The sequence below is a fragment of the Zeugodacus cucurbitae genome, chromosome 6, assembly GCF_028554725.1.
Source record: "Zeugodacus cucurbitae isolate PBARC_wt_2022May chromosome 6, idZeuCucr1.2, whole genome shotgun sequence".
In the NCBI taxonomy this organism is placed as follows: Eukaryota; Metazoa; Arthropoda; class Insecta; order Diptera; family Tephritidae; genus Zeugodacus; species Zeugodacus cucurbitae.
The window spans coordinates 41,049,722-41,069,292 of record NC_071671.1 but is presented as its reverse complement, the minus strand read 5'-3'; positions in this window follow the sequence as shown (position 1 = coordinate 41,069,292).

Sequence of the window (19,571 nt, the reverse complement as noted above, 5' to 3'; positions counted from 1 at the left end):
GAACCAGGTTTGTAAATGATTCTACCGCTGAATCCAATTCACCACCATTTTCTAAGGGCACGTTAAGGTCAATATGTTTATCGATCCAATGTTGGAAGGATTTGAGATCGGTTTTCGGGGTAAGGATCTTATATTTTTTGGAAGTCTGGTACACATTTTCATTATATGAAACAATTAAAGGCGAGTGATCTGAACTTAGTTCATTACTGTCTTGAATAATTAACTTATTTCTGGGTAAACCAGAGTATATCACAAAATCGAGAAGATCCGGATTTTTTTTGGGTCGCTTGGCCAATATGTTGGAGTGCCTGTTGATAAAATGGAAAATTTTCTGTGGGTAATACAATTTTCAAGTTCTCTGCCCTTTGGATTTATGATCCTTGAGCCCCACCAAGGGTGCTTTGCATTGAAGTCCCCCCCTGCCAAAAATTTTGAACCAAACTGTCTAAAAATATCAACGTATTGGTCTGTTTTAAGGTTAAATCTTGGGGGAAAGTATACAGAGTAAATTGGTAGCTCATGGTTATCACATTTAACTTTTACTCCTGCTGCTTGTAGATATTGTTCTCTAACTTCTTCCAGACATTCATATTTGATTCTGGATTTGATTAAAATGGCGGAACCCCCATGGGCTCTGTTGTGTGGATGGTTTGCACATATAAGATCATAACCGATGATTTTGAAGTACGATTTACGCATTCAGCTATTGCATGGTCCAGACCACACTTCACACACCTGTACGATTTTATACAATATGATTTGGTATGCCCAAACTCTTGACACCGATGGCATTGTACAACATCATTTACCTTTTTTGGAGGGTCAACCTTAACAATAGCGTTTCCAAGATATTTTAAATTAAAGATATTTTTATTGTCATTGCTTGGTTCTAAGTCGACAAAATGCATGCATAAAGGCATATTCGTAAATCTACTTCGTACATATATTGCTAACGTTCCTAACCTTAAAACCCAACGCTTCTAAAGGGTGATTTTTTAAGAGCTTGATAACTTTTTTTAAAAAAAAAACGCATAAAATTTGCAAAATCTCATCGGTTCTTTATTTGAAACGTTAGATTGGTTCATGACATTTACTTTTTGAAGATAATTTCATTTAAATGTTGACCGCGGCTGCGTCTTAGGTGGTCCATTCGGAAAGTCCAATTTTGGGCAACTTTTTCGAGCATTTCGGCCGGAATAGCCCGAATTTCTTCGGAAATGTTGTCTTCCAAAGCTGGAATAGTTGCTGGCTTATTTCTGTAGACTTTAGACTTGACGTAGCCCCACAAAAAATAGTCTAAAGGCGTTAAATCGCATGATCTTGGTGGCCAACTTACGGGTCCATTTCTTGAGATGAATTGTTCTCCGAAGTTTTCCCTCAAAATGGCCATAGAATCGCGAGCTGTGTGGCATGTAGCGCCATCTTGTTGAAACCACATGTCAACCAAGTTCAGTTCTTCCATTTTTGGCAACAAAAAGTTTGTTAGCATCGAACGATAGCGATCGCCATTCACCGTAACGTTGCGTCCAACAGCATCTTTGAAAAAATACGGTCCAATGATTCCACCAGCGTACAAACCACACCAAACAGTGCATTTTTCGGGATGCATGGGCAGTTCTTGAACGGCTTCTGGTTGCTCTTCACCCCAAATGCGGCAATTTTGCTTATTTACGTAGCCATTCAACCAGAAATGAGCCTCATCGCTGAACAAAATTTGTCGATAAAAAAGCGGATTTCACATTTCGAACCGAACACTGATTTTGGTAATAAAATTCAATGATTTGCAAGCGTTGCTCGTTAGTAAGTCTATTCATGATGAAATGTCAAAGCATACTGAGCATCTTTCTCTTTGACACCATGTCTGAAATCCCACGTGATCTGTCAAATACTAATGCATGAAAATCCTAACCTCAAAAAAATCACCCGTTATTTCTTTTTTTATATCATCTACTGGAGTAGAGAATTTAAGTTTTTTTAAAACGATTCTATACGCACGCTCTTGTTTAAGCTGGTACGTATGGTAGTTAATTTCTTTTTATACTCTCGCAACAAAAGTTGCTACGAGAGTATTATAGTTTTGTTCACATAACGGTTGTTTGTAACACCTAAAACTAAAAGAGTTAGATATAGGGTTATATATACCAAAGTGATCAGGGTGACGAGTAGATTTGAAATTCGGATGTCTGTCCGTCCGTCCGTCTGTCCGTCTGTCCGTCTGTGCAAGCTGGAGTAAAAATTAAGATGTCTTGACGAAACTTGGCACAAATATTCCTTGGCACCATAAGAAGATCAAGTTCGAAAATGGGCAGAATCGGACCATTTCCACGCCCACAAAATGGCGAAAACCAAAAACGCATAAAGTGTCATAACTAAGCCATAAATGAAGTTATAAAAGTAAAATTTGGAATAAAGGATCGCACTAGGAGGGGGCATATTTGGATGGAATTTTTTTGGGGAAGTGGGCGTGGCCCCACCCACAAATCGGTTATTTGTATTTAACTCGCAAACCAATAAAGCTATATAAACTAAACTTTTTGCAGTCGGTTCTCTTACGTACCCCACCACACATCATGAAAATAGTTGAAATCAGATAATAACCACGACCACCTCCCAAACAAAAGTTAGGTTGAAAATTACTAAAGGTGGCTTAACTCACTAACGAAAAACGTCAGAAACACTAAATTTTGCATAGGAAATAGCAGAAGGGAGCTGTACTCAGATGTTTTTTACAAAATGGAAAATGGGCGTGGCATCGCCCACTTATGGGTCAAAAACTATATCTCAGGAACTACTCGACCGATTCGAATGAAATTCGGTATATAATATTTTCTTGACACCCTGATAACACGGACAAAAAATGGGCGAAATCGCTTCACAACCACTACTTTCTTATAACTCAATTTTAAAATCCATCTTATTCCTTCACTTTATAATGTAAACATAAGGAACCAATGAAGATAGCGGAATAAAACTTTACACAAATATTGCATATCATCTCTGGCTTCACTTGTGAAAAAATTGTCGAAAGCGGACTATAACTTTTCAAGGCCCCAGATATCGAACATGTTGAACTCAGCGTCTAAGGGTAAATTTTAACCGAAAATTTGGGTAAATCTCTCAGATAATTTAATGTAATTCATAGGAAATATAGTGTTCTGTTAAAAAAAAATATTAAAATTGGGTCATAACATCTCCATATACCTAATTATTGGTTTTTCAAAAATACGGTGTGCTTTATTCCGCATATATGTATTGGTTAATATTAGAATTACCTCAGCCCTCATATGGTATATATTACGATTTTCGTTATTCTATTAAACTTTATGCCGAATTTATGGGTTAATTTGTATGTTATCTTAATAAAATTTCTTCAATAAATTGCGAGAGTATAAAATGTTCGGTTCCACCCGAACTTATACAGAGATCTGTATAACTCTATAGATTTTACCATTACTCGAATTTGACCGTCTCGCAAAGCTTTATAACTAAATTCGGATTTATTAATAATAGTTTCGAAATACTTAATCATACCGCTAATATCTCTAATATTTGGTACAATAATTGGTGGTGGTTTTGGTGTATTCTCTTCTATGTTTTGATCCATTACGTTATTGCTATCCGATTCGTCTTGTAGCCCGGCAAACATGTTTGAGCTGTTGGAATTGCTGCTGATGTTATTGTTGTTGAGTTGATTTGTTGGAATATAGTTATAGCTATCAGCTAAGTTTGTATTGTTGTTTGTTTTTGTTCGTTTTTGATCAATAGTGGGAGAGCCTGATTGAGGTCTTTTATTAGTCACAGTTTGTCATTGCATTGTGTTATCACTTTCGTTTCTCAATTCATTAGCAGAACTGACATTTTGCATGCTCAAAGTTGTCATTTGTTGAATTATTTAATAACTCAGCATTTAGGTTTGTTGTTTGCGTTAAAAGAGCTCTTGACTCATTATTAATTAATGTTGTTCTCTTCATCGAGTGACCTTGCTCGAAAGGTGAGCACTGGTCACTCATTTATGTATTCACGTGGTCGATTTAATTGATAAAGTTGTATGAATAGAGTTTTACTTTGAAATAAGAGTTATCATTGAAGTAGAAACACAGTGAAATTGAAAACAGATTTCTTTGCAAATTGTTTATTGATTTATTGTAATTTTTCTTTTTTCTTTTTAGGAATTACTTTTATTTATTCTCAAAAATAATATGAAGTCTATTAACTTTTCTAATCCACATGTGCACTTGTTCACTCTCTACACAAGACTCAAAGTCTAAGTTATGATCGCTGATCTAAATGCCAGTACATTCTTTTAGTTTTAAACTTGAGTTGCTTCATTTTATCTTTTAAATTTATAAAGTTTATTTAATTATCTTTATTTCAGTCGCTACTTGCTTAAAAGTAGCAGACTTTTTGTAGGACATATGTAATTCTTTGATAAATTATGCAGACTTTTTAACTGGCAACATGGTTTTAGAAATAATTAGCACATTTAGCGGGAATATTTTTGTCTTTTGGGCAGTTGACACTTATGGGTTGTAGTGAACATTGAACACATTTAAATTTTTTATTGTTATAAGTTTGAGTGGCCGAACTCCTGGCAACGAAAATTTAAGACTCCGAACAGCATGAATTGTTTTCAACGGCTTAGTGTCTGTTTTGTTTTAAGGTAGCTTAATAGAACACTAATTTCACCGACGCCATCTATAAAAATTAGTGTAGGTTTTGGAGTTTCCAGGATTTGGATTTCACTTCTCTCACGCCTTTGTTCAATTGTATTTTTATCATGCATCATATAATCAGGCTTTGTATCCTTCAAGAATGTTTCTTCAACATCGTTATTTAAAATATTGAAAATATTAATTTACTAGGGGGCGAGGTCACGCCCACTTTCCCCCGAAAAATTCACCTAATATGGCTTTTCATACTGCGATCCTCTGTACCAAATACTACTTTCACAACTTTATTTATAGCGTAGATAGTATAGCATTTTTAAAGTTCTCCGTTTCCGTGACAATGTTCCGATTTCGCCCATTTTCAATAGAAACCCTCCCGCAGTTTCAAGGAACATGTAGACCAAGTTGCGTCAAGATATCTTAATTTACTCAAGTTATTCTTCTCCTCCTTCTTCTCCTTCGCAGTTCGGCACCAGTTGGAGATCCCAAGTGTAGCCAGGTCGCTCTCCACCTGGTCCCTCCAACGGAGTGGAGGCCTTCCCCTTCCTCGGCTTCCTCCAGCGGGTACTGCATCGAACACTTTCAGGGCTGGAGTGTTTTCGTCCATTCGGACAACATGACCTAGCCAGCGTAGCCGCTGTCTTTTTATTCGCTGAACTATGTCAATGTCGTCGTATAACTCGTACAGCTCATCGTTCCATCGTTTGCGGTATTCGCCGTTGCCAATGTTCTGAGGACCATAAATCTTGCGCAAAATTTTCCTCTCGAAAACTCCTAGTGTCGTCTCATCTGATGTTGACATCGTTCAAGCTTCTGCACCGTAAAGCAGGACGGGAATGATAAGCGACTTGTAGAGCTTGATTTTGGTTCGCGAGAGAGGACTTTACTGTTCAATTGCCAACTCAGTCCAAAGTAGCACCTGTTGGCAAGAGTTATTCTGCGCTGGCTTTCGAGGCTGACATTGTTCGTGTTGTTGATGCTGGTTCCCAGGTATACGAAATTATCTACGACCTCGATGTTATGACTGTCAACAGTGACGTGGGAGCCAAGACGCGAATGCGCCGACTGTTTGTTTGATGACAGGAGATATTTCGTCTTGTCCTCATTCACCTCCAGACCCATTCGCTTCGCCTCCTTATCCATGCGGGAAAAAGCAGACCAAACGGCGCGGTTGTTGCTTGCGATGATATCAATATCATCGGCGTACGCCAGGAGCTGTACACTCTTGTAGAAGATAGTACCTTCTCTGTTTAGCTCTGCAGCTCTTATAATTTTTTCCAGCATCAGGTTAAAGAAGTCGCACGATAGTGAGTCACCTTGTCTGAAACCTCGTTTGGTATCGAACGGCTCGGAGAGGCCCTTCCCAATCATGACGGAGCTTTTGGTGTTGCTCAACATCAACTTATACAGCCGTGTTAGTTTTGCGGGGAAACCAAATTCAGACATCGCGGCATAAAGGCAGCTCCATTTCGTGCTGTCGAAAGCAGCTTTAAAATCGACAAAAAGGCGGTGTGTGTCGATCCTATTTTCACGGATCTTCTCTAAGATTTGGCGCATGGTGAATACCTGGTCAGTTGTCGATTTTCCAGGTCTAAAGCCACACTGATAAGGTCCAATCAGTTTGTTGACGGTGGGCTTTAGTCTTTCACACAGTACGCTCGATAGAACCTTGTATGCGATATTTAGGAGGCTGATCCCACGGTAATTGGCGCAGATTGTGGGATCTCCCTTTTTATGGATTGGGCAGAGCACACTGAGATTCCAATCGTCAGGCATGCTTTCTTCCGACCATATTCTGCAAAGAAGCTGATGCATGCACCTTATCAGTTCTTCGCCGCCGTATTTGAATAGTTCTGCCGGTAATCTATCGGCCCCCGCTGCTTTGTTGTTCTTCAGGCGGGTAATTGCTATTCGAATTTCTTCATGGTCGGTAAACATCTGTTCCATCGTCATCGATTGGGGGATCAGGTTCGCCATGGTGTTGTACTTTCACTGCCATTCAGCAGGTCGGAGAAGTGTTCCCCCCATAATCCCAGTATGCCCTGGACATCGGTTACCAGATTACCACCTTGGTCTCTACATGAGGATGCTCCGGTCTTGTTTTTTTCGAGCATTACCTCTGTCTGCCAGCTTCTCAAGCTCTGCGTACTCACGCATTTCGGCCTCTTTCTTTTTTTGTCTGCAGATGCGTCTCGCTTCCCTCTTCAGCTCTCGGTATCTATCCCATCCCGCACGTGTTGTGGTCGTTTGCAACGTTGCGAGGTAGGCAGTCTGTTTTCTCTCCGCTGCGAGACGGCAATCCTCATCGTACCAGCTTGTTTTTTGTCGTTGCCGAAAACCAATTGTTTCGGCTGCAGCGGTACGCAGTGAGTTTGAGATGCCAAAGACACCTTTTTTATCCACCCTGTCGTTAAAAGCGACAAGCACGACTTTTACATCGTGGCGGGGGCAGCGCTCATAGGTGCGTTCTAGGCGCTCATAGAAAGTATCTTTGGTCACATCGTCCTTCTCTTCCGTTGGGGCGTGGGCGCAAATCAGCGATATGTTGAAGAACCTCGCTTTAATGCGGATTGTGGCAAGACGTTCATCCACCGGGGTGAATGCCGGGACTCTGCGACGGAGTCTCGCTCCCACCATGAATCCAACACCAAATTTGCGCTCCTTTATATGGCCGCTGTAGTAGATGTCACAAGGACCCACCTTCTTCCGTCCTTGTCCCGTCCATCGCACTTCTTGGATGGCGGTGATGTCAGCCTTGAGTCGTATGAGGATATCAACCAGCTGGGCAGAGGCACCTTCCCAATTAAGGGTCCGGACATTCCAGGTGCATGCCCTTATATTATTATCCTTAAAACGTTTTCAGAGGTCGTCATCAATAGGGGGGTGTCTCATCCGAGGCTTTCAATTTTTCATTGGTACTTCGTTTATGTGGTGGGTCCCAAGCCCTACGCACAATCGCATAAGCGGGCTTCGCCTTCTCACTTTAGCTCGCCTTCAAACGGATGTCTGTTGGCTACCCAGAGGATACTTGGTATAAAACCGGAAGTCGTGAGCTGCTTGAACCATGTGGAGAAGAATCGTTTCTTTCCACTCCCAAGTGAATGACAATCAAAAACTTTCCTCACTTGCGTGAACTTCTACACATGATCCCATCCTCCTTGTTTTAGATTCAATATATTGCCATTGCCATTTAAATGAGACATTTCTATTTAAGAATTTAAAATTAATTTGCCATAGAACTAAATTTGTGCGCTCACAGTTTAACTGTCAAATAGTGAGTAAAGTTGCCATATATGAAAATTAGCATAAACTGTGAATACAATAAAATGGTGCGTTTACGCAGAGGACATTCGTTAATTATCTTAGTAATCAATTACTGTTTAATTAAATGTATTTTGGTCTATGAAAATGCTGCTCCATCTCGGATTCAATGAATGTTTAAATCTACTGGTTTCGTACCAGAACACTTTTCTTTCTCTAGTCCAATATTAATTTACTAATCTATTGTTGATGTGCATATCTTTTGGCCTTATTGCCATATGCACATATTTCAGCGAATAATGTTGGCCAAGTCAAGTTGCCCCAACTGTACCATCACTAAATAATTCAGTGACACCCTTACCATCGCCGTATGGTAGAGGAGTTGTATTTTATAAATGCCATTTTTAGCTTTGTTTCCTGCCAAATGAACCGCTTCAGTTGCGAGTTATATACAAAAAACCAATTTGAGGGCGGCATCACGCCCATTTTTCCAAAAAAATTACATCCGAATGTGCCCCTCCCTAATACGATTCTATGTTCCAAATTTTATTTTCATAACTTTATTTATCGATCGCATCCTTATTTCTTCGTCCAGTTTATGTCATGGTTATTCTCATGGTTGAGAATATTTTGAAACCCTAACAGTGAGAATTTTAGTGTATGTGTGGAAAATAATTTCGTTATCGCTGCACGATTTGCCCCCGATGAATAAGCGAATTTACAGCACTAGAAGCAAACGGCTTGGCTCCGGAGCGCAACCACCTTAAGGGAAGGAACAATTCACTCCGATAGTAGAGCGGCTGGTTAAGGAATGGTTATATTCGATCAGTGGCTTCGTGCCATATCATTTTAAGTAAATATATATGTTAGCAGCAGACGTTCATAGTAGACTTCCTGAACCCAAGAAACCTCGCAATGAGATATCTGCCTATGACCATGGGGAGGCCATTGTAGCGAAAATTCGCAAAAATACAAAGTCTATCTAGAGTTTGCAAGCACAATAAAGAATTTCAAAATTCATGCTATTATAGGCATTGGATGTGCTGTCCTATTGACGGACGAAAGTTCATTTTATACTGTAGGAAGACTGTACTACTACACTGAAGACTACTGTAGGTGTAGAGCGTAGAATTCTTCGTGGTCGCCATACGGCCACAGAAAATAACATGTTGCAAATGATGTTTCCCCTTGCAAAAGTCAATACATTCCACAGCCAGTGCAACTGGCTTAACTAAGAAGCACTTCTATCAACTGGAAGAGCTTAGAAGTGCGAACTTCACTTCCAAAAGCATTTGCATGCTCATTATCGCTCATCTACGGATCGCTCCAACTATGTATGGATGTATGGGTATGTACATAAGTAGAGGTTTGCCAGCTGGCAGCGCTTTTCCATGCATGCAAACATATTTTGTTTTTGTTTTTCTTTCACTGCCATTGTTGTTGTTTATGTCTGCATTGAGTGTAATTGTTGTTATGACTATACATCTATGTTTTTGCCTTTATTTGTATTGTTTATGCATTTTGATGTTGATAGTTTCAGTTGTTTTTGTTGCTTGCATAATCGTGTTGTTCGACTTTTGTTGCGCTATGCTGTGCTCTGTGTTCTGTGTTCTGCCTTTTTGAAATGTTTCGCACGGCGATGATACTGTCAAATATTGTTGTGTTTTCATATCGATGCAGCCCTGCTGATAGCTGCTGCATAAATTCCAGCCGCGGGCCAGCTGACGTAGAACGCCTGCTCTGCCCCCCGCCTGTCGCCTGCGTTAAAGATTCGTGATTCCGATGCCAAAGTCAATACGCCATCGGAGCGGGTAATTTGCATTGCGGCATATCAACAATTTGCTGCTGCAGCTGCTCCGCATTTTCCATGCAGCTACAACTGCATTTTCCGTTGTTATTGCAGCTGCTCTGATCCCTACCACAACCGCTGCCACTGCCTCCATTGCCGGCTCAAACGATGTCGTTGGCCATCAGGCATACACTCAGTGTGACTCCCGGCTGATGTATGCAAGGGAATGTATGTGTGTGTGTATGTGTTTTCACCGAACGCAATGCACAGCAAACATATTTTAGCTTGAATTTGCCATTTTATTTGAAATATTCGAAAGATTAAGCTTGCATTTATACATATTTCTCTGGCAGCATAGCTAAATGCATGCACACACACAACGCATGTCCGCTCATAGATATTTCCTTTACGAATGCAGAGTATATGCATGCAGTTTGTGTTTTTATGCACATACATTGTTATTAAGTGGTGAGTCCAGCTTATCTCTATCGTTATAACCGGAGTCAATTCAAATTCAGCCAGCATGAGTTGCAAGTAAGCCATATCGCTTGATTTGTACAAATATTTGCGTGAGCGTGCATCTTGCTGCCTGAGGTGCAACAGCGGAACGAACTGCATTTGACTTTGTCATCTAAGAGATGAGCTGCTGTTTGTGAGATCAGCTCAGGTTGTTGCACAAAAATCGGCTGCCATTCATTTTATGAGCTTTAAAGTTTAAAGGCTTATCGGAGTGTATAAGTGCTTTAGAATATTATAATTTAATACTTTTACTTTGATATTAATCGACTACTAACAAATCTTAAATGGAATGAATGAGTAAGATTTATCAGGGGCTTATTGGTATAATAATTTACACCATAAATAAAGTTATACCAGTAAAATTTGGTAGAAAGGATCGCATTATCGCCATATTTGAAAGTAAAAAGTGAGAGTGGCCACGTCCCTACTAAGTATTTTGTGCATATCTCGGAAACCACTAAAGCTATATCAACCAAATTCTTCAGAGTCGTTTTATTTAGGCTACACTACTATACAGTCTAAAAATGGATGAAATCGGATTATAACCAAATTAGTAAAAGTGCGTTAACCCACTAACGATAAACATCAGAAACACTAAATTTTACAGAAGAAATGGCAGAAAGCATGGAAAATGGGCGTGGCGTCGCCCACTTTTGGGTCAAAAAATTACACAAATACTGTATTTGAGCATGAAGAACTTAGTGCCTTAGGGTAATTTTTCACCAACAATATCAGTAAATCTCTCGGATATTTTAATTTAATTCAGAGGGAATCTTTTTCTTCTAATAGTGTGTCTCTGTACCAAAAATTATTTAAAGCGGGTCATAACTTCCCCTAGCTCCCATATACCTTAAATTGGGATTATCCAACTTCCGGTGGGCTTTATACCGTATATATCTTGGCAAAATTAAGTGAGCGTTTAATCTTGGATATAGTGTACCTTGGTGGGGAAATTTAGTGAAATCGGTTTAGAAAATACCTCATATACTATATATGATGATTTTCGTTATTCTATTGGACTTTATGTCGAATATATGGGTCAAATTATGTTAATATTAAAAAACAAGTAAGGAAAGGCTAAGTTCGGGTGGAACCGAACATTTTATACTCTCGCAATTTATTGAAGAAATTTTATTAAGATAACATACAAATTAATCCATAAATTCGGCATAAAGTTTAATAGAATAACGAAAATCGTAATATATACCATATGAGGGCTGAGGTAATTCTAATATTAACCAATACATATATGCGGAATAAAGCACACCGTATTTTTGAAAAACAAATAATTAGGTATATGGAGATGTTATGACCCAATTTTAATATTTTTTTTAACAGGACACTATATTTCCTATGAATTACATTAAATTATCTGAGAGATTTACCCAAATTTTCGGTTAAAATTTACCCTTAGACGCTGAGTTCAACATGTTCGATATCTGGGGCCTTGAAAAGTTATAGTCCGCTTTCGACAATTTTTTCACAAGTGAAGCCAGAGATGATATGCAATATTTGTGTAAAGTTTTATTCCGCTATCTTCATTGGTTCCTTATGTTTACATTAGGAATAAGATGGATTTTAAAATTGAGTTATAAGGAAAGTAGTAGTGGTTGTGAAGCGATTTCGCCCATTTTTTGTCCGTGTTGTCAGGGTGTCAAGAAAATATTATATACCGAATTTCATTCGAATCGGTCGAGTAGTTCCTGAGATATGGTTTTTGACCCATAAGTGGGCGATGCCACGCCCATTTTCCATTTTGTAAAAACGTCTGAGTACAGCTCCCTTCTGCTATTTCCTATGCAAAATTTAGTGTTTCTGACGTTTTTCGTTAGTGAGTTAAGCCACCTTTAGTAATTTTCAACCTAACTTTTGTATGGGAGGTGGTCGTGGTTATTATCTGATTTCAACTATTTTCATGATGTGTGGTGGGGTACGTAAGAGAACCGACTGCAGAAAGTTTTGTTTATATAACTTTATTGGTTTGTGAGTTAAATACAAATAACCGATTTGTGGGTGGGGCCACGCCCACTTCCCCAAAAAAATTACATCCAAATATGCCCCCTCCTAGTGCGATCCTTTATTCCAAATTTTACTTTTATAACTTCATTTATGGCTTAGTTATGACACTTTATGTGTTTTTGGTTTTGGCCATTTTGTGGGCGTGGCAATGGTCCGATTGGTGCCAAGGAATATTTGTGCCAAGTTTCGTCAAGATATCTTAATTTTTACTCCAGCTTGCGGACGGACGGACAGACGGACGGACGGACAGACATCCGGATTTCAAATCTACTCGTCATCCTGATCACTTTGGTATATATGACTCTAAATCTAATCGGTTCCACCCGAACTTAGCCTTTCATTACTTTTATTATTAAAATACGTATAAAAAGGCACCCTATATATATATTCAAGGGATAAATAGATTATGAATGCATACATATGAGTTGAATTACCTCAGATAATCTGTTCCAAAACGTTATACATATTTTTAGTCTTGTCAGATTGGACTGATTTTACATTTTACAGTATGTATAGCAAGAATTCCAAATTATTATATAAGATATATGTATTGAATTGTTTGAAATATCTTTGGAACAAATTATCTCTTTATTTGACAGTACGATTACTCTTACAAGAAAAAATTGTTTTCTCATACGAATTTTAACGGGAGCATTTTTGATCAAAGTAAGATAAATAAGAGTTCGTTTGTTCAGTCTATATAGAGATCTACTAAAAATAAAAAGTTCTCCTTCAAAGGTTTTCATGGTTTTCAGGGCTTCAATAAATCATTTTTTTTATTACTTTATTACATTTTACAACAACGCTATAATATTGTTCCACAAGTTCCAGTCGATCCGAATAAAAGTTTTGAAGATATAGTTTGAAGAAGTTGCGCGATTCACAGTCTATCGGAACAATGTAACCAATCTTGATTAAATTTTGGACAGATCATTGGGGTACAATTTACAAGGACTTGGAAAAAGGATTTGTCTCTTCAATTACAGCAATTCTAAACATAATAGCGGAATTCTGTTGCTCTTGCAAGTTTGCACGATTGTACGGAATGAAAAATACTACACCAAAATATACAATAGCACGAGAACACTATTTTGTTGTTGTGGATTGAAAAACTTTGCAATCCGTGCACCTTGCTAGCGTTTTGCAAGGGCAAGAGAATCCCCTAATGTATTTTATGAAAAGCTTTCCATATAACACCAATACTAATCTGTCTTACCTGACTCAAGTTCTGGATATCTATGGGCCTTTCTGATAATTAAATTTTCGTTATATTATACAATTAGTAAGTTACTTAAAAAGTATATATTTAAAAAGGAAAATTCCCTTCTAATTCTTGTTTAATTTCTCATTATTTGGTAAAAGAGCAAAACATCAGTGTAAAGAGCGGGGAATAAGAAAACGTATGCGAATATTTAAATATAATGGAAACTACTGGACAAATAATAGAATAAATACTTTATGACATATGAACAATTCATATTCAAATATTAGAAATCCATGAAAAATTCTTTTATTAAAAGAACATCTGGATACTAATCGCAAATTTAAAGAAATTAAAATCTTCCTATATTATAAAGATGTCACCGGCCACTGACATCCAATTATAATCGGAATAAAGGATATAATAATAAATTTTCAATTTTAACATTTATATCTTATTAATTCGATCAATTTTATTTAAATAACTTTAATTTTCATCTAGAACGTTTTCATTTTTAAGGTTGCATCATTGCTATACCTCAACTGTATATTGAATAATTTATATTCTAAATATTTCTTATTATATTACTAATATTTGCCTTATATGTTACTTATTGTGCCTTTCGCTTCTAATTTTTTTTTTTTTTGCTTGAAACATTTTTTACGTTTTCATATCTTCAGTCAAAACAAATCTATCAAACTTCAGGGATTGCCTAATCACATCTATTATGAATTATGACAAGTTTCCCAAACTTGAAACTTCAGCTTCATTTTTCTAACTCTCGCGAGTCACCCACTGAAGTGATCTAAGAAATTGGTACTTCAGCAGTGAAAAAGAAGTATTGAAATATGAAGCCTAATGAAACTTTGTAAAAAAATAATATTACACAGAGGAAGTATGAAAGGAACTAACTCCAAATACAAAACTGTCATACTTCACGAAATTCAAGCCAGCAAGCGGCATGAAATAAGAGACTAAAACAAACACACCGAAAAACGTTGGTGGAGTCTGCAATAAATGCACAAATAAAAGAAAATAATTTGATGAAATTTTGTAAAATGACCCGCAACACGAAATGGGGAAAACTTCCTTAATCAGTGGCGTTGGTACAGCCGAACTCAAATGGCTGGCAAAGAAACTTGGTCCCAGCGAAACAAGAGTCAGCCACGACCAAGCCTAACTTTTTGACAACTTTGCCAACAAACAAGCAAATAAATATTAAAGCAGAAACGGCGGAAAAAATGCCAAAGAGGAAACGGAAAAATGCAAACCGAGATTCAAAAGAAAACGAAACTGACACTCGAAAAAGAAAATGCAGTTGGAAGGAAAAAATAGTTTGAAATACTATTTGACTAAGGTAAGCCGAAGATATACCCGGCATGCTTGCGCGGAAATGGCGATATAAAACGTGTGTTCTTGTAAGTAACCGAAAATAGCGAAATTTAGTTCACGCACGATAACGATACGAGGGATTCCGAACTTTGAAATCCCTTTAAAAACTGTAATACGGAAACAGAAAGTAAAGATGAAGTGGAATGAAAAAAATGCATAGCATGCGCTATATAATCGGATCTTTTCGGCTTCTAATCTAATATATCTTGGTAAAGATGATAAAGTAGCTTATGAGCACTTTAGTTAACCTTAGAATGAAAAGCGGTAAGATATATACGAATCTTAATTTATAATACTTTAATTAAGTCTAACTTCTAGGCTAACTTAGATATAAGTATATTTCTGAAGATCTATCCTTTCCATACTTCACAAACTCATTACACGTTCTCTGTTCAAGGAGTGGGGTATAGAAAGCGTATATTGAAATCCCAGAGGTTTTAAAGTCAAATCTGCCGTTAGCGTGAAACGTAAGTGCGCGATGTAAGAAAGGATCCACACACTTGGGCGCCAACTGGAGGTACAGAGGTACACCCACACATAACAAAGCTTATAACGACACTTGATGGCAGAGGCGTGCATTTCTGCGGACGGGTAAGTACGCGTTTGTAAAGGATTTGTAGCTGTTGTTGTTGGCAACTTTAGAACATTAGTCAGCTGAGCTGCCAGCACAACGCCATTTTACGGCCGACAAAAATGCGAGTAAAAAATTGACAATAAACTAAAAAAGAAAAAAATAAAATAAAAATGCATTATGTGCGGCCAAAGCGACAAAATAGAAATTGGAGCAAGCACAACAACAACAACAACAGCAGGAACAGCAACTACGACGTTTTGCATAAAAACAAAGCAAATGCGATTGTCATAAAAAATTGTCTCGGCCATTATTTTTATGCTCCCACGCTGCTTTTGCACAAAAATCTCCAAAACGCTGAAAAAAGTTCCAATATTTTTTGCTTTTTTTTCACATTCACTCTTCATGCCATTTTCGGTCAGATTTCTTGTTATCTTACATGCCCATTGTGCATTTTGTCAGGAGGGAAAATTGCAAGCAGTGATTTAAAACAAAGAAGCGCAAAAAATCTCTGAAAATGACAAACTCATAAAAAAATTTAAAATGTAAATCCGTTTTGCGCATTTTATATCATGCAATTATTCTTTTTTATTTGTCATCATCATCTCCGTTACGACGTCGCGCGTTCGTCTGCTACTGTGAAATTCTTCACCGCTCTTCATCCCTCCAATTACATATGTATGTACGTATGTAGTTGACAGGAGCGCAGAAAAACATCCATCCGCCTTCATCATTCATCGCAAAAGTTGGCGCAAAATCTTTGCTTCACTTCTTTCGGGGTTTTGCCCTCCTCCCACGTGCGCGCTGCCATTTTCTTCGCTTGGCATTTTTATGACCTTCATTAGTTGCATTCACACCTAACGAATGCGATTGCTTGCAGCCGGCATTTATGGTTTGTTTACATGGAACTTTTCCGCTGTCCATATTTTCGAATGAATGGAATTCTCATGAAATGTTCATCCATGATTTACTTTTTATAGTCGAAATTAGCCTCTTGCTCCTGTACTGCGCATTGGCGCTGGTGTGGGGCTTGTGGAAAAGGGAAAATGTGTTGTAATTAGCTTTCGTTTCTTTTGTGGCTTTCGTGTCAGAATTGTCCTAAAAATTATGACAAGTTTGTTTTATGAAAGTGTGGTATATCGGATTACTTAAAGCCATTCTAATACATATACATATGTGTGTGTATATCACTGGCGTTCAACAGAAGAAGTTCACTACTTCTCAAAAGTAAAGTGATTGAAAGTTAAATAAGGAATAGCTATGTTCGGGTATAACCGAACATTTTATACTCTCGTTTATTTATTGATATAGTTTTAATAAGATAACACACAAATTGACCCATACATAAACTCCACCAGAAAAAGGAAAATCATTACAGATCATTAGTATATGGAAGCTTATATCCAATATTATATATTCACTTAATTTTAATTTAAAACTTATTATTTTTGAATATTTCATATATTAACGGATATTTGCGGTATAAAACCCATAGGAAGTGTGAAAATTCTTGTAATAAATATATGATGTATATGAGATAGCATACCTCTAATGCAAAGTTTTATTCCAATATCTTAATTGGTTGTTAATTTCTATATTGGAAAGTGAACGAATCAGATGGAATTAAATTTTTTATATGTTATTGGTTAGGTTAGGTTTGTAGGCAGATCTCTGCAAATACAGAAGATCTCACTTAGACAGCTTAGAGCGCTGCCCAGTGTGATACCAGTAAACTCCCGATGGATGAAAGACCCTTATGATTCAGCAAAACGCTTGGAATCTGTTACGAATATCTTTAGTCGGCTAATGTCAATTCTAGCCAATTCACTAGGATCGTCGAAAATGGTCCTTCCGGGGTGTTTCAACCTCAGTCTGCCAAAAGCTGAATAGTGGAGAAGAAAATGCTTAGATGAAACGAAACGGAGCAAATCAATGACAAATCCTCCTAACAACTTTGGCAACTTGCATCTACCACGATAAGTCTCAACGTATGGGTACGCAGTGGACAATGTCCAGTATGAACTATCAACCCCCTCCCTTTACGACGTCCTGCTATCCGAATAGAGTCTTTGATAGTGTTTTCTCAAGCGTATGTTTGATAATCTTGATTTGAAATTCGATAATTTTATATATCTTCCTGATCACAATCATCAAACACCTAAATATCTTATGAATTGCAATACCTCAATTACTGCCTTCTCCATTGTAAATACAGTACTTTTCGCTTAATTACACATCAAAATGTGCAATAACAAATATTCGCTTAATTGAACAGTTTGTTCCATTGCAGGAATCACGCTTAATTGGACCACATGGTGAATTAAGGGGATTCAAAATTTGAAATTTTTTTGTCTTATTAAATAGTACAATATTAAAACGTAATCCAAAATTATCAAATCGATCCGAGTAAAATTTCAAGATATAGACACTTTGGAAGGTAAACACAACAGGTCACGTGAGTTTGAATGGAAAACTTTAAATGGATTTATCTCAAAACTAAAATTTTTAAGTGAATGGACACGATTTGTCGAAAAGTTATAAAGCAAATCTGTTCAAATTTTCCACACATCTTTATTACAACAATTTTTTTCGAATCAGTATATGGCGAAAATTTTAATACTTTCTTTTTTCCTTCGTTCATTAACAAGAGTTATCGATGCACTATCAAATATTTTTTTTTTTTTATTTGGATGAACCAATAACGAGTTATGCTATCCATGGCAAGAACATTTTTTTCTACATGCCATGGGAGATGAGGTACCAACATCTGAGCATTCGAAATTTGTAAATAAAAATTTCACAAAATACTGTTTAATATGTTTGATATGCTGAATAGTTTAAATGAAATATATGATTGTTCTATTAAACAAAAATTGTAAAAAGACACATGTTTTTCGGGTGTAACCGAACATTTTATACTCTCGCAATTTATTTATATAACTTTATTTATATTATATAATACACAATTTGACCCACATATTCGTCATATATATTGTATAAAGTCCATTGAAAGTTGGAAACCATAATATTAGGTTAGAAGCACCGAGGTCCTCGTGTTCGATATATGGGGCCTTAAAAACCTATGGTCCGATTTCGGCGATTTTTAGAATGGGACTGCCACACTATTAACATAGTATTTGTGCAAAGTTCTGCACCGATATCTTCACTAGTGCTTACTTTATATATTGTAAAGTAAACGATTCAGGACAATCTGAAAGTTCTGGTATATAGGAAGTAGGCGTGGTTGTAAAGCGATTTGGCCTATTTTCACAACATATCATTGGGATGTATGGACACTATTACAAACCAAGTTTCATTGAAATCGGTCGAGTAGTTCCTGAGATATGGTTTTTGACCCATAAGTGGGCGACGCCACTTTTGTATGGGAGGTGGGCGTGGTTATTACCCGATTTCTTTCATTTTTGGACTTTATTAGGAAGTGGCTAAAAAAACGACTGCAGAAAGGTTGGTTTATTTGGCTCTATTGGTTTGCGAGATATGTACAAAAAACTTAGTAGGGGGCGGGGTCACGCCCACTTTCCCAAAAAAATTACATCCAAATATGCCCCTTCATAGTGCGATCCTTCATACCAAATTTTTCCATAGCTTTATTTATGGTACTTTATGTATTTTCGGTTTTCGCCATTTTGTGGGCGTGGCAGTAGTCCGATTTTGCTCAACCAACCTTCCTATGGTGCCAAGAAATAAGTGTGCCAAGTTTCATAAAGATATCTTAATTTTTACTCAAGTTACAGCTTGCACAGACGGACGGACGGACGGACAGACAGATATTCGGATTTGAACTCCACTCTTCTCCCTGATCACTTTGCTATATATAACCCTATATCTAACTCGTTTAGTTTTGGGTGTTACAAACAACCGTTATGTGAACAAAACTATAATACTCTCTTTAGCATCTTTTGTTGCGAGAGTATAAAAATTATATGTAAAACCGATCCAACCAGGCAAATTAACAGCAAAACTGAATGTTCACGTATTTGGTGGGATCAGAATGGTTTGCTGTATTATAAGCTTCTAAAACCGTCCGAAACCATTAATGGGAAACTAAACCAATAATTTTCCATCATGACAACTATCGGCTTCAATCGGCTGGGAAGCCTAATCTGTCCCAGACCTTGTCCCTTTTGCGTA